Source organism: Astyanax mexicanus, chromosome 17, assembly GCF_023375975.1.
Source record: "Astyanax mexicanus isolate ESR-SI-001 chromosome 17, AstMex3_surface, whole genome shotgun sequence".
Lineage (NCBI taxonomy): Eukaryota > Metazoa > Chordata > Actinopteri > Characiformes > Acestrorhamphidae > Astyanax > Astyanax mexicanus.
The window spans coordinates 47,798,150-47,810,567 of record NC_064424.1 but is presented as its reverse complement, the minus strand read 5'-3'; the positions used below and the strand labels follow the sequence as shown (position 1 = coordinate 47,810,567).

The following is a 12,418-nucleotide window of genomic DNA, read 5'->3' as shown; positions in this document are numbered from 1 at the left end:
TGTTGTGTTTTTGTAGCTCTATCTGGAGCGGATTAAAAAAATATTTCACACTTCTACTCTTTAGTGATAAAACTCCTGCATTCGGTCTGCAATTGTAAAAACAGGAGGATCAGTGAGTTTTTAGTTTTTAGTTTTTCTCGGTCACATGACATCACAGAGTTCAGTAGCTCCTCCATTTCCACTCGCTGTTGTGTTTTTTTAACGTGGATCTCCGTGGAAACTGTGGCGCGCCAAAAGTGTAATTACGGTGTGCGGCAGTGGACAAATATCTATTTTATTAAAGGCGAGGAGACGAAACTCAGAGATGTGCGTCCGGACGGGACTAAAATTACCGGAGGAGCACGGAGTTCAGAGAAAAACAGTAGATAATTCAGCCTGTAATTTTCTCAGAGGACGTCTGAGAAAAACACCTACATGATCGTTCTGGACGGGAATAAAATCACAGAGGATAAAAACCCCATAAAAGAGAAAATTACCCAGAACCCCCTGAGATACTAATCCTGTCCAGATAGAGTTTAAGTGAGGGATATACAGGGTTTTTGTAACTTACTTACTGCTCTTATGAGGAAATACTTGATAATTGATTAATGTAAAGAGGAGATCATTTAGAACTGGATTTCTACTAATTCTGAGTTTTCTGCAGATCTCAGATCTCAGACTCCTCTTCATCTCCAGCGTGAAATTCACGTTTCATTTCCTCATTAAGCAGCACTTCACTGCGTGACCCAAACCGCGTTTCTCATGCTGATTTCTCTGCTGATTCAGGGCAATTATTCTCAGATTATGGTGCATTTGCATCCGTTATATCACCATTATTAGGTGAAGGTGGATGAATTAGTGGAGGAGAAGAGAGAGAGAGAGAGAGAGAGAGAGAGAGAGAGAGAGAGAGAGAGAGAGAGAGAGATTCTGTGTGAAATCAGATTTTCAGCACTGAAACACTGTAAATCCACTTCAGCGCTTCCATTTACTGCACTTTATTTAGAGCAGAATAGACCTTCAAGCATGGGTGACTGGATAAATATATATATATACTGTAGTGTATGAAAGTATTACTAAGTATTTTTCTACTGCTATGGTAACATCCTCATAAAATTCATATTATAAGAGTAATCTAACTAAGTAACACAAAAGTAACACAATAGTTTCTTTTACTGGTAACTAGTTACTTTTGTAGTGGAGTAGCTCAGTTAGTAACTCAGTTACTTTTTTGGAGAAATAACTAGTAACTATAACTAAATATTTTTTTAAAGTAACCTGCCCAACACTGCCATTGAGAACAGTTTTTTTCACTTGACAGCCATCTTTGCAATGTCAAACCAATAAAAAACAAACTGGATTACCATTGAAGAAACATAATTTAAGTCATTGATAAAATCTGATTAAAAAAACAGCATGAACAGTTTATAGTGTTCGACTCAATAATTCACAAAAACTCAATTTTCTTGTTTCTTATGGCTGCTGCGCCTGCGCTCTTCTCCACAACTAGCGGGGGCTTTACCGCTCTCTATACAAGCAACAAGCTGATTGGCTGTTTTTGCTGAAGGGCGGGACTTTATTATGAAAACTTTGTCATGATTAGCAGCACAATCACCTTCATTCACACAGTGAATTATGAATTATCATTTAAATCTGGCCGATCTGAACGCACTCCAAATCCGCCTGCACACACATCCAGCTTACAGCAGGCTTTGTTCTAAATCCACAAAATGATCCTGATCCTATTTAAAATTAATATTTCTAATAGCTTTTTTTTACCTGATCTTTATATTAGATGATAGTTTGGTGAATTTACACATTTGCTTGCTGTAGGCAGGCGTTTTGCACAACACTGATCTGCTGAATTTCCATAACCTTTTATATTATTAGCCTCGTAGCTCCGGTTCAGAACCGGAGACGGGAGGATGTTTTGGCTCAGAGCGTCGAGGCTACGGGGAGAAATGTGAGAATTAGAATTTTTGGCTAAGCGTCTCGTTCACCTCGGATTCAGGGAAGCAGCTGTTTTTCCTCAGGAACACAGATATGTGTTTGGCTTTGTTCTTCAGAACTCTTTCTGCTGCTGTGTTTAATCAGCCCGACTCTTTCTGATTTTACTGGTGGAGGTAAAGCACCAGAAATCTCCAGGAAAAGGAAAACGTGGCACCGGAATAAGAACTGCAGAGTTGGCCGATATCATCATCATCAGGGTAATTACCATGTCAGACCCTGAGCTCCTTCCTGCCACATTAAAAGGGCAACATCGCTTAGATGCTCTCAGGCCGCGGGACAGAACAGAAATGTCAGGCGGTGGCAATTTTTACACCATTCAACCCAAACACAAAGGTCACGTCCCAACAAATACGACCACTATGTCCACCGCACTCACGCTCACACACATATTAAATAATAATAATAAAACGTTCTTTAGTGATGCAGAGATTACTCAGACTGGTTGGAGTCGACAGAAATGCTACAGTAACTCATGACCGAGCTCTAGAATAAATAAAGATGAAAATGAAAAATAAAAATCAGTTAATCCTGGTTTTTAATCACAGTTTTTTTTTCATGCATCTCTTCATCATGTTCTCCTCCACCACCAGTCTTACACACTGCTTTTGGATAACTTTATGCTGCTTTACTCCTGGTGCAGAAATTCAAGCAGTTCAGTTTGGTGGTTTGATGGTTTGTGATCATCCATCTTCCTCTTGATTATATTCCAGAGGTTTTTAATTTGGTAAAATCAAAGAAACTCATCATTTTTAGGTGTTCTCTTAAATTAAGGGATATAAGCCCCTTTTAAACAGTTTAATCTTTGCTTTATGATGTGGTGGATTGAGAGCATTTGTAAATCTGCACAAATTGCATGAAGCTGTTTAAAGTATATTTCAGTATACTGTAGAATTATTACTGCAGTATATTACAGTATAGTATAGAACCCATGCTTTAATGAACTGTAATCTGATTGGTCAGTGAACAGTATGTAGGTGGTTTTGGATTAAAGGGGTTAAAGGTTAGTAAATTGTTAAATCCTTTAGTTTGGTTGGTGATTTTGATGAATGAGATTTTGGGCTGTGTGTTCTGAGGTGTAGAGCTTTAATACAGATGCTAATTTCTACACTGATAAGCCAATCCGTGCTGCCGACATCAGTTAAAGTGGCATTAGCCCTGACTGACAGTTTTATTAGGCTTTTTTATTAGACTTAATTTAGAAACATGGTTCATCACTTTCATTTTCACTCACATGGTTTGAGAACATCAGGGAGAATATTGCAGTATGATAATGTACAGCCGCTAGATCTTAGAGGTGTTGCACAGACACCATATAAAATATATATATGTATAAAAAACTGATATATATATATATATATTTGTTTTTTTTATGTTGTAATTTTAATTTATATTCTCAGGTCAGCACTAGTGAGCTGGAGTTCACTACAGGAACCATGAAGCTCAGCTCACTGTATCACTGAATCACTGAATCATTTTAAACTTTTAGTTTCTAATCACCATCAGAAAGCCTGTGACTGTTTTAATGTATTTTTTAATAGTTTATCTTATTTTCTATTATTTTTATCTTTTTACTTATTTTATATTTTATATTTTTTTACTTTCAATGTGTCAATTTGTTTTTATGGTATTTTAGAATTTTCTGTTTTACATATACATCATATTTTATTTATATATATATGAAATGCTGATTTAAAATAAGTACTTTTATTTGTACGTATTATTTTTTTACTATTATTCTAATTTATTATTAAATGTTTTTTTAATCCCCTTGATGCTGTAAAGCTCGGCAGCATTGTAAATGAGGATTGCTCTCAATGGTTTCCCCTCTCAGGGTAACATGTTGTGTAATAATTAATAATAATAATATAATAATAAAACATTTTATTTATATATGCTTTTTAAGATTCTCAAAGACGCTTTACATACAAAAATAAGGCACAAATTAAAAGGCAAAAATTAAAACAACAATAATAAGGGACTTATTAGGGTCTTTAAATTGAACACAAAAATAATATAGGCAGTTTTACCAATGATAATTTACAATTCTTATATAATAAAGAAAAATATTTTATATATTCTTTATTATATAAAGAAAAAAATATTGTGTGAAACTCCTTCATCAGTTTTAATGAAATATAAAATATTTACTGTACATTAAATTTAAACCCGTTTCTCTGGAAAGTGATCGGGGTCTGGATTCCTGCATTATGATGGGTGTAGTTGTGGTGAAAGAGGCAGCCAGGGCTAAAGAAACTCGCCATCCAATTCAGCATCCTGCTCTCTCCTGGGCCCCGAGGCCCCGGGCCCCGGATCAGCTGTAGTGTGTCCCGCTGGTGGTTGGAGTGTAATCAGGGCCGGGGTTTGTATCTTAATCTATTTATTTGAGGACAGCCTGCTGATTGTTTTGAGACGGACTCCGGAGTCGGGGAAATACACACTGTGTGTTAAAAGCTTTGCACTGTGTGTCGGGGGGTGTGTGTCGGGGTGTGTGTGTGTGTGTGTTGGGGTGTGTGTGTGTGTGGGGGGGGGGGGGGTATTTGTAGGTCTGATTGGGGTCATTGTTTCAGTTCTACAGTAGGAGCAGGACTGCAGGGCTTCAGTTTTGCAGCAGCTACTGAAAAAAATGAGATAAAATAAACAGTTTATTTTATAAACAGAGCTCGTCCAAATCTCTGAGCTGAAACATGAAAACATCACCATTACTGTATGTTTGTATTTTAAAGCAAATATTAACTATATTATTAATGGATTTGCTTTTTTTCTTTACTTTTTGTAATTTGTATTTTTTCTTATTCTTGAGGATTATTTTGGCATTAGGCATCATACAGTAGGGCTGTTAAATAGTAATACTAGTTTTATTGTGAAATGAGAGCTGTGATAACACTGTGAACAACACCAAATACAAACTGCATTAATACCATGATCACATGATATTACAAGGCTGCTGGCAGTGAGGTGGAGTTAGGATAAAGAGATAGAGCAGGAGTAGAGCCAGACAGTGTGTGGTAGAGTGTGGTAGAGTTATACAGAAAGTAGTTAAAGAGTGTGGGGTAGAGTGAGGCAGAGTGAGGGTATATCAAAGTTCAGGGAGGTAGAGTGTGCTGTGTGAGGTAGAATGTGAGGTAGAGTGAGGTAGAGAGTGTGAGGTTGAGTAGGGGTAGAGTATAGTAGACAGCGTGAGGTAGAGTGAGGTAGAGGTCCACAGTACACACTCAAACCTAACTACTTCTTACCCTGGGAAAATGAGAGCAGTTAAACCAAGTGCAGTAAATCAAAAATAGTAAAACTCTTAAAATGAGGAATCAGGATCTTCAGTAGTGTTTTCTCGTCACATTTCTGTCCTTACAGGCACCTCTACATTCTAACTGCAGTGTTTTTGTCCTGTAAATTGAGTGTGTTCACAGCTTTATGGTCAGATTTGGGGTTTTCACTCTGTAATGGAGTTTTGTGGGATTTAATCTCATTTCAGAAACATAATTAACATACCCTACTAACACTCAATCAATCACACAGGCAATAGCAACCACTTAGCATCACCTGAGCAGCCACCTGAGATACCACAGCACGTATGATAACCTCATAGGAGCCACCCACCAGAACCCCGGTGACCCTAGGGTCCGTTAACAGCAGTGGAAGTTGGAAGTTGGAAGTTGGAAGCTATTTCTGTCTGTGCAGCTTGTCTATGTTTGTATAATACAGTAAAACACAGGTTCCAGGTTCTGAATGGAGTATTTTATTCTGTATATCATACGGGACTCTGCTTCTCCTTCAATCAGAACACATCCAATACCTCACTTCTCTCAGGCTGTGATATTTTGTATTTCCCGTGGGCTTTATAGTTGTGAAAGCTCTAAAAGGGTAGCGGCCTGTGCCCACGGTTATATCCACACTTCATTCATGCCGTGCATTTACAATTTATTTATTCCACCTGCAGCTTTTCTCTTTTTTCTAGTTTCCTGTACAGAGAGGAAGCTTCATATACAGCATCTGATACATACAGCATCGTCCAGTCCTGAGGAGCGAATCTGGGTTTTGTCCTTTTCCAGCCAACACATTTACCGTCTGCTTGATTTAGGGTGTATCAGTGTTTAAAAACACAAAAGTCATGTATTAATTCTCTTAATTAATCATGGGTGTGTTTAATTTTGGGCGTAACGTGAAATAAACCAATCAGAGTGTCTCTTGCTCATCATTCTCTTTAAAAGTAGATCAGATGAGCTCTGACTTTTGACGGATTGCTATTTTAACGGTGCAGCTACCTGGACGTGTTCAACGCTGTTGTATTAGTACTTGTAAAGATAGCTATACAAGATCTCATAACAAATATGTTTGTTTAACTAAGTTTAATCAAAGTTAACAAATTTAAATACTTTTAGACAGTCTCACTATTCTATAGCTGTAAAATAATTTACTATTCTAAATCCATCACTACAGCTGCATCACCTGTTATACGTCTCAGAGTTTTAAAGGCTATTAGCTCTCTGCTGCCCCTACTGACACGGAGGAAAATACGTTTACTTTTAAAACACTGTCACTAAAATTGTGTATTAATCATTTTCCACGGCACACCTCCCAATATCTGACCTCACACTCACAGTGGTTGAAAAACACTTATTATAAATTATTCATCAGTTTCATCAGGTGCATCATGAGCATCTCCTGTGACTGACTGCAGCAACTCGCATTATTCTGCGGCGTGCCATCATACCGCATTCCTACGCCTGGCTCTGACTGAGCGCATGTGGCTTACTGAGAGTCTAATCTTGCTTATCGTCTATTGAGATCCTAAGCTTAGTTAAAGCCCACAATCCCGCCGAGCGGGGCTGAGAGATGATTGGCTTAGAGCTCGGTGGATCTGGCAGTCGCTCTCTCCTCTCCAGGTGTGCGGCGACCTCAGGGATGTGGTGTGAGAGGTGCGGCTGTGACGTGAGGTGTGTGGAGATATTCCTTCTGTTTTCCGGTCGTTTGGTTGGTTAGAGGTCGTGGTGTGTGTAATGATGATGAGCGCTGGGATCGCTCTGTTTTCACCTCGTCCGAATCGCTGGCGTTTACCTGGCCTGCATGTCCAAGGTCACGCATCAGTTTTCCAGGATGCGTTCCAACTCAGAACATTCCTCCCTCTCCAGGGTCCATCAAAGATGTGGAGTCCACATGTTCAGTGTAATATCCAGAGATTAGCTTTTGATGCAACGTAGATGCATGAGTGCTGCCAGTATTGCTGCAGAGGTTGAAGAAGTGTGAGACCAGCCTGCAGTGCTCAAACCATACACAGTACACACATTGTATCAACTCTGACTGCATCACACTGTCCTAGAAGGTAGCCTCTTCTGAAGCTGATGCACAAAAAAGCCCACAAACAGTTTCATTCAGAGGAGGAACATCTAATTTCCTGTGTTTTTCTGTGCTTTTCTGTGCTTTTCTTGCTGTGATGTGGTTCTGAGAGCAGCACTTTTGCACATGCTAACAGCACATGATGTTTCAGTCCGTGGTCGGCAGTGATGGCAGTGTTTGGTTGACCTCTGCTTTTAAACTCCTGATTGAAGAGAAAGGTGCAGCAGATTCAATAGAGCATCTAATCCCGGCGCTGTGAGCCACGTCGCTCTGAAGAAACGCTAAAGCTGTCAGTCTTCAGCCGAGCGTCATTTCTATTCTCCTCACAGCTTCCTCAATCCTCCCTCTCCTAAACGGTGATTCTGCACTGCGGCTTTCTGTCTTACTCTAAATGTACCCAGGGTCATCACCGGGCCCCCGGATCCACCGCTCAGGAGGACAGAACTTACAGCCAGGCTTCTATCAGCAATAAGAGCCATCAGAAAAAACCTATTGACCAGATAATTCACATCTACATTCAAATGTACATCCAAAAAATGGCACACTGTTACCAAAGTCTGAGGTAGACGATAATCAGACTGAGTATTTCATACATCCCCAATGAGATTTCCGTTTTGTATTGTTTGGAAAAAATATGTTACACATTTAAAAAAAAGCACAGGAGAATAGGAGAATTAACGCGGAGCTACTACCATCATTAGCACCACCATTTGTTCTGACTACAATCTAAAAAAAATGAAAAACAGGATCCAATGTGAAAACAGGGTCAGCATGGTCTGTACAGAAAAAATGCTATGAATTAAATTAATATATAAAAAATAAAAATTAAATTGAAATAAAATATTTTTACGTTGACGTCCTCAAAAAGTGAGTACATATTTTACATTTTCGTAAGTATTTTATCATATTTTTTCATGCGACAACACTAAAGATAAGACACTTTGATCAAGTGTAAAGTAGTCGCTGTACAGCTACAGTCTAACATTATATAACAACATACTGGTTACAGGATATTTAACATGGCACTTTATGTTAAAGAACTCTCTGAGGATGTGAGAAACAGAACTGTTGGCCTATAAACTATAAGAAACTGAGATATAGCATCACGGCCAAGTTCATACAGCAGTTTTCCAAAAGAGGTTCCCCAGGGCCTACTAAAAAAGTTGAATACACATGTTCAGCGTAATATCCAGAGGTTAGCTTTAAATGCAGCATAACTGCAGTGTTCAGACCATACACCATACACACACTGCATCAACTCTGTCTGCATTGCACTGTTCTAGAAGGTAGCCTCTTCTAAAGCTGATGCACAAAAAAGCCCACAAACATTAATTTATTTAACGGTTCAGGACTCTTTATCCGTATCAGTGTTTGTTCTGATTTAGTGTAAGAGGTGAAGCAGAGTCACGGATCCTGAATTTTTCACCAGCTGACCGATGCTGCTTTCCCGTAGCCTGGGCTGGATTCATTTCAGGTCTGATGGAACCTGCTTGCTGCTGTTTGGCTCTAAAATTGTTTGCAGTGAAGAGCTGAAGAGACATTGCGTGAGATTTTCTCAGGCGTGGATGAGCGTGAGCCCAGCGGTCAGAGCTTCTCTAACAGTTTCCACTGAGGACTTCCTGTTTTACGCTCTCAGATCTGTGTTTGTTTCTCTCCCCAAACGCCGGAGATCTCTCCCGTCACCCGGACACTTAAATCCCACGTCTTCCCTCACTTATAGAACCTGAGGAGAGGCGGACGAGTGACAGGAAAGAGCTGGATATTAAATCACAGCCGCTTCCGCTGAGCTCTGAGGGAAAACGTGAGGAGAATCTCAGGCTGTCAGGAGGAAACGCTCTGCTGTATTTCATTTCATTCTGCTGGAGCTTCTGGAATAAAGAGATTAACACTGTGGAAAAGCTCAATACAGCTGTTCATATATTCCTTACATTTTTACATCACACTTAATATTAACCCTCCTGTTCTGTTCATTTATCAAGAACAGCAATGATGTTCCAGGATCTGTTTTACCCGCTGCAGGTTTAATTCTCCAAAATATGTCTAAAACTAAAAAAATCCTAAACTAACTAAATGATTAATTATTCCATCGTTATTTTTGGAATGTTTTTTCTCACCTCTAACAGGTAATGGTTCAGTTAGGATAATTCAATCGTTTTTCCTAAAAATATACATAAACTTTTTTTATTGTTTCACTACCAACACAAAAACAATAGTTTTACACAACATTGAAACATAACTTGCAAAGTTTAATACTGAGTTCTGCCTGAATATGACATTTAGTCATTCAGTCACTAAACTGCTGTGTAAAATAAATTAGATATAATAGTTTTTGCTTCCACACACTCCAGTATTTCAGATTACCACCATCTTACAAAGTGCTTGAACTGTTTTTTACGTGTTTTTCTTTGTCTATTGTGTGTAGAATACCTTTGTGTCTCTTTGTCCGTGTGAGGACTGGTATAAGGGTTCAGATAAAAGGCTGAGAAAGGTTATGAGACCTTTCAGGAGGAAAAATGAGATAATTGAGGACCTGGATTAATGGCATGCCATCACAACTTGTGCCGTATCACCATTGACCTTTCCTGTAACACACTGAGTTGATAAATGCACTTCATTAGCAGATTTGAAAAGTGTAAAATGGAATTTCTTCCTGTCTGAGAGTCTCCAGGTTCATCAGTGATTGATCAGAGTGAGAAACAGCAGCAGACTGATGTGTTGAGACGACCCCCCGTCTCTGAAGGTTCTGCTAATAAAGGACAAATCTATTCATCTATAAAGATGCATTACAGAAGCCAGTGACTGATAGTCAGTAAGCCAATATATAGATATCATAATATTATATGATATATTTCACGAATATACAGTAGATACTTAGTGACAATAAGTGAACAAATCATTAAAAGTAGCAACAAACCGAAATGTGAAAAGATCTATTTTACAGCACGATTTACAGTTTAATTTCTAATTTTAACATGTTAAGTTTGGATTAAGTTATCTTTTTTCAGTCTGAAATTGTCCAAAATTGTTGTAGTGCATCTGCCTTAAGATTGGGCTTGTTTTTAAATACCAACATCAATAAACCAATTCTGATGGATCAGTGACGCAGTCTTTATAATGTAGCATCTGCATGCCATCACAATGGATTTAAAGAAAGATCTAAAGAAAAACAAAAAGATCTAAACAAAAAGATGCTATAAACCATTTAGGAATTACAACCATTTTTCTTCAAAGCCTCCTAATTTCAGAGTTAAAATTAAATGGAAAAATGTCTCTAAAGCTATTTTATAGGATCCATATGCTGTTTACTTGTTAATCCATCATCAGTTAAGCAGATAAACAGTAAAAGAGAAGGTTTGAAACAGCTCAACACAAAGCACACCACATCGTCTGTAAAACATGGTGGTGGTAGTATGATGTTGCATGACTTCCACTGGGCTTCCACTAGCCCTGGGTTACTGGTGTTTATTAAAAATGAGACAGAAAACAGAAGCAGACTGATGAATTCTGAATTCTGAAAGCTTATAAAGCTTTAATTAACACTTTATTACTACAGTGATTCTGGTTAGTGCAGATTGAGAGTAGATGATGAAAATGACGAGTAGTGACACTTGTGAAAACTGAGAGCTGTGATTGCGAGTTTGTGAGGTTGTTGTGAGGTTGTGAGGTTGTGTAAGTTTGTGAGGTTGTGAGGTTGTTGTGAGTTTGTGAGGTTGTGAGGTTGTTGTGAGTTTTGTGAGGTTGTTGTGAGTTTGTGAGTTTGTGTAAGTTTGTGAGGTTGTGAGGTTGTTGTGAGTTTTGTGAGGTTGTTGTGAGTTTGTGAGTTTGTGTAAGTTTGTGAGGTTGTGAGGTTTTTGTGAGGTTGTGAGTTTTGTGAGGTTGTGAGTTTTGTGAGGTTGTGAGTTTTGTGAGGTTGTGAGTTTTGTGAGGTTGTGAGTTTTGTGAGGTTGTTGTGAGTTTGTGAGTTTGTGTAAGTTTGTGAGGTTGTGAGGTTGTGTAAGTTTGTGAGTTTTGTGAGGTTGTGTAAGTTTGTGAGGTTGTGAGGTTGTGTAAGTTTGTGAGGTTGTGAGGTTTTTGTGAGGTTGTGAGTTTTGTGAGGTTGTTGTGAGGTTGTGAGGTTGTGAGGTTGTTGTGAGTTTTGTGAGGTTGTGTAAGTTTGTGAGGTTGTGTAAGTTTGTGAGGTTGTGAGGTTTTTGTGAGGTTGTGAGTTTTGTGCGGTTGTTGTGAGGTTGTGAGTTTGTGTAAGTTTGTGAGGTTGTGAGGTTGTGAGGTTTTTGTGAGGTTGTGAGTTTTGTGCGGTTGTTGTGAGGTTGTGAGTTTTGTGCGGTTGTTGTGAGGTTGTGAGTTTGTGTAAGTTTGTGAGGTTGTGAGGTTTTTGTGAGGTTGTGAGTTTTGTGCGGTTGTTGTGAGGTTGTGAGTTTGTGTAAGTTTGTGAGGTTGTGAGGTTGTGAGGTTTTTGTGAGGTTGTGAGTTTTGTGCGGTTGTTGTGAGGTTGTGAGTTTGTGTAAGTTTGTGAGGTTGTGAGGTTGTGAGGTTTTTGTGAGGTTGTGAGTTTTGTGCGGTTGTTGTGAGGTTGTGAGTTTGTGTAAGTTTGTGAGGTTGTGAGTTTGTGTAAGTTTGTGAGGTTGTGAGTTTGTGAGGTTGTGAGTTTGTGTAAGTTTGTGAGGTTGTGAGTTTGTGAGGTTGTGAGTTTGTGTAAGTTTGTGAGGTTGTGAGTTTGTGAGGTTGTGAGTTTGTGTAAGTTTGTGAGGTTGTGAGGTTGTGAGGTTGTTGTGAGTTTTGTGTTGTCTGTTAAACAGGGTTCCGGTTGGAGCGTCTCAGCGGGGGAAGCGCGTCTCCTCTGAACAATAGAGGGACGTTTCTTAATGGTTTATTCATGTCTGTGGAGATTTTAATATTTCTGTGTTCATCACTTCAGTGGGGGCCTGGTGAATGCTCCCATCACCCGTCATCCAGGCTCCGCCCACTTCCTCTCCGCCGCCGGTGCTGACGAGAGCGGCTCGGCGGGCGAGAGAGCGGCTCGGCGGGCGAGAGAGCGGCTCGGCGGGTGGGCTCTTGTTGGCATAATTTTATTGCGCGTAAGGGATAAACACCCACCCGCCGC

The 12,418-nt window shown here is 39.3% G+C and overlaps 1 protein-coding gene across 1 annotated transcript in view; it reads left to right on the top strand.

Annotated features, from left to right (window-relative positions):
- fstl4 (follistatin-like 4) overlaps nt 1-12,418 on the top strand; it is a 142,253-nt gene that overhangs the window by 81,918 nt on the left and 47,917 nt on the right. The window lies entirely within an intron of this gene.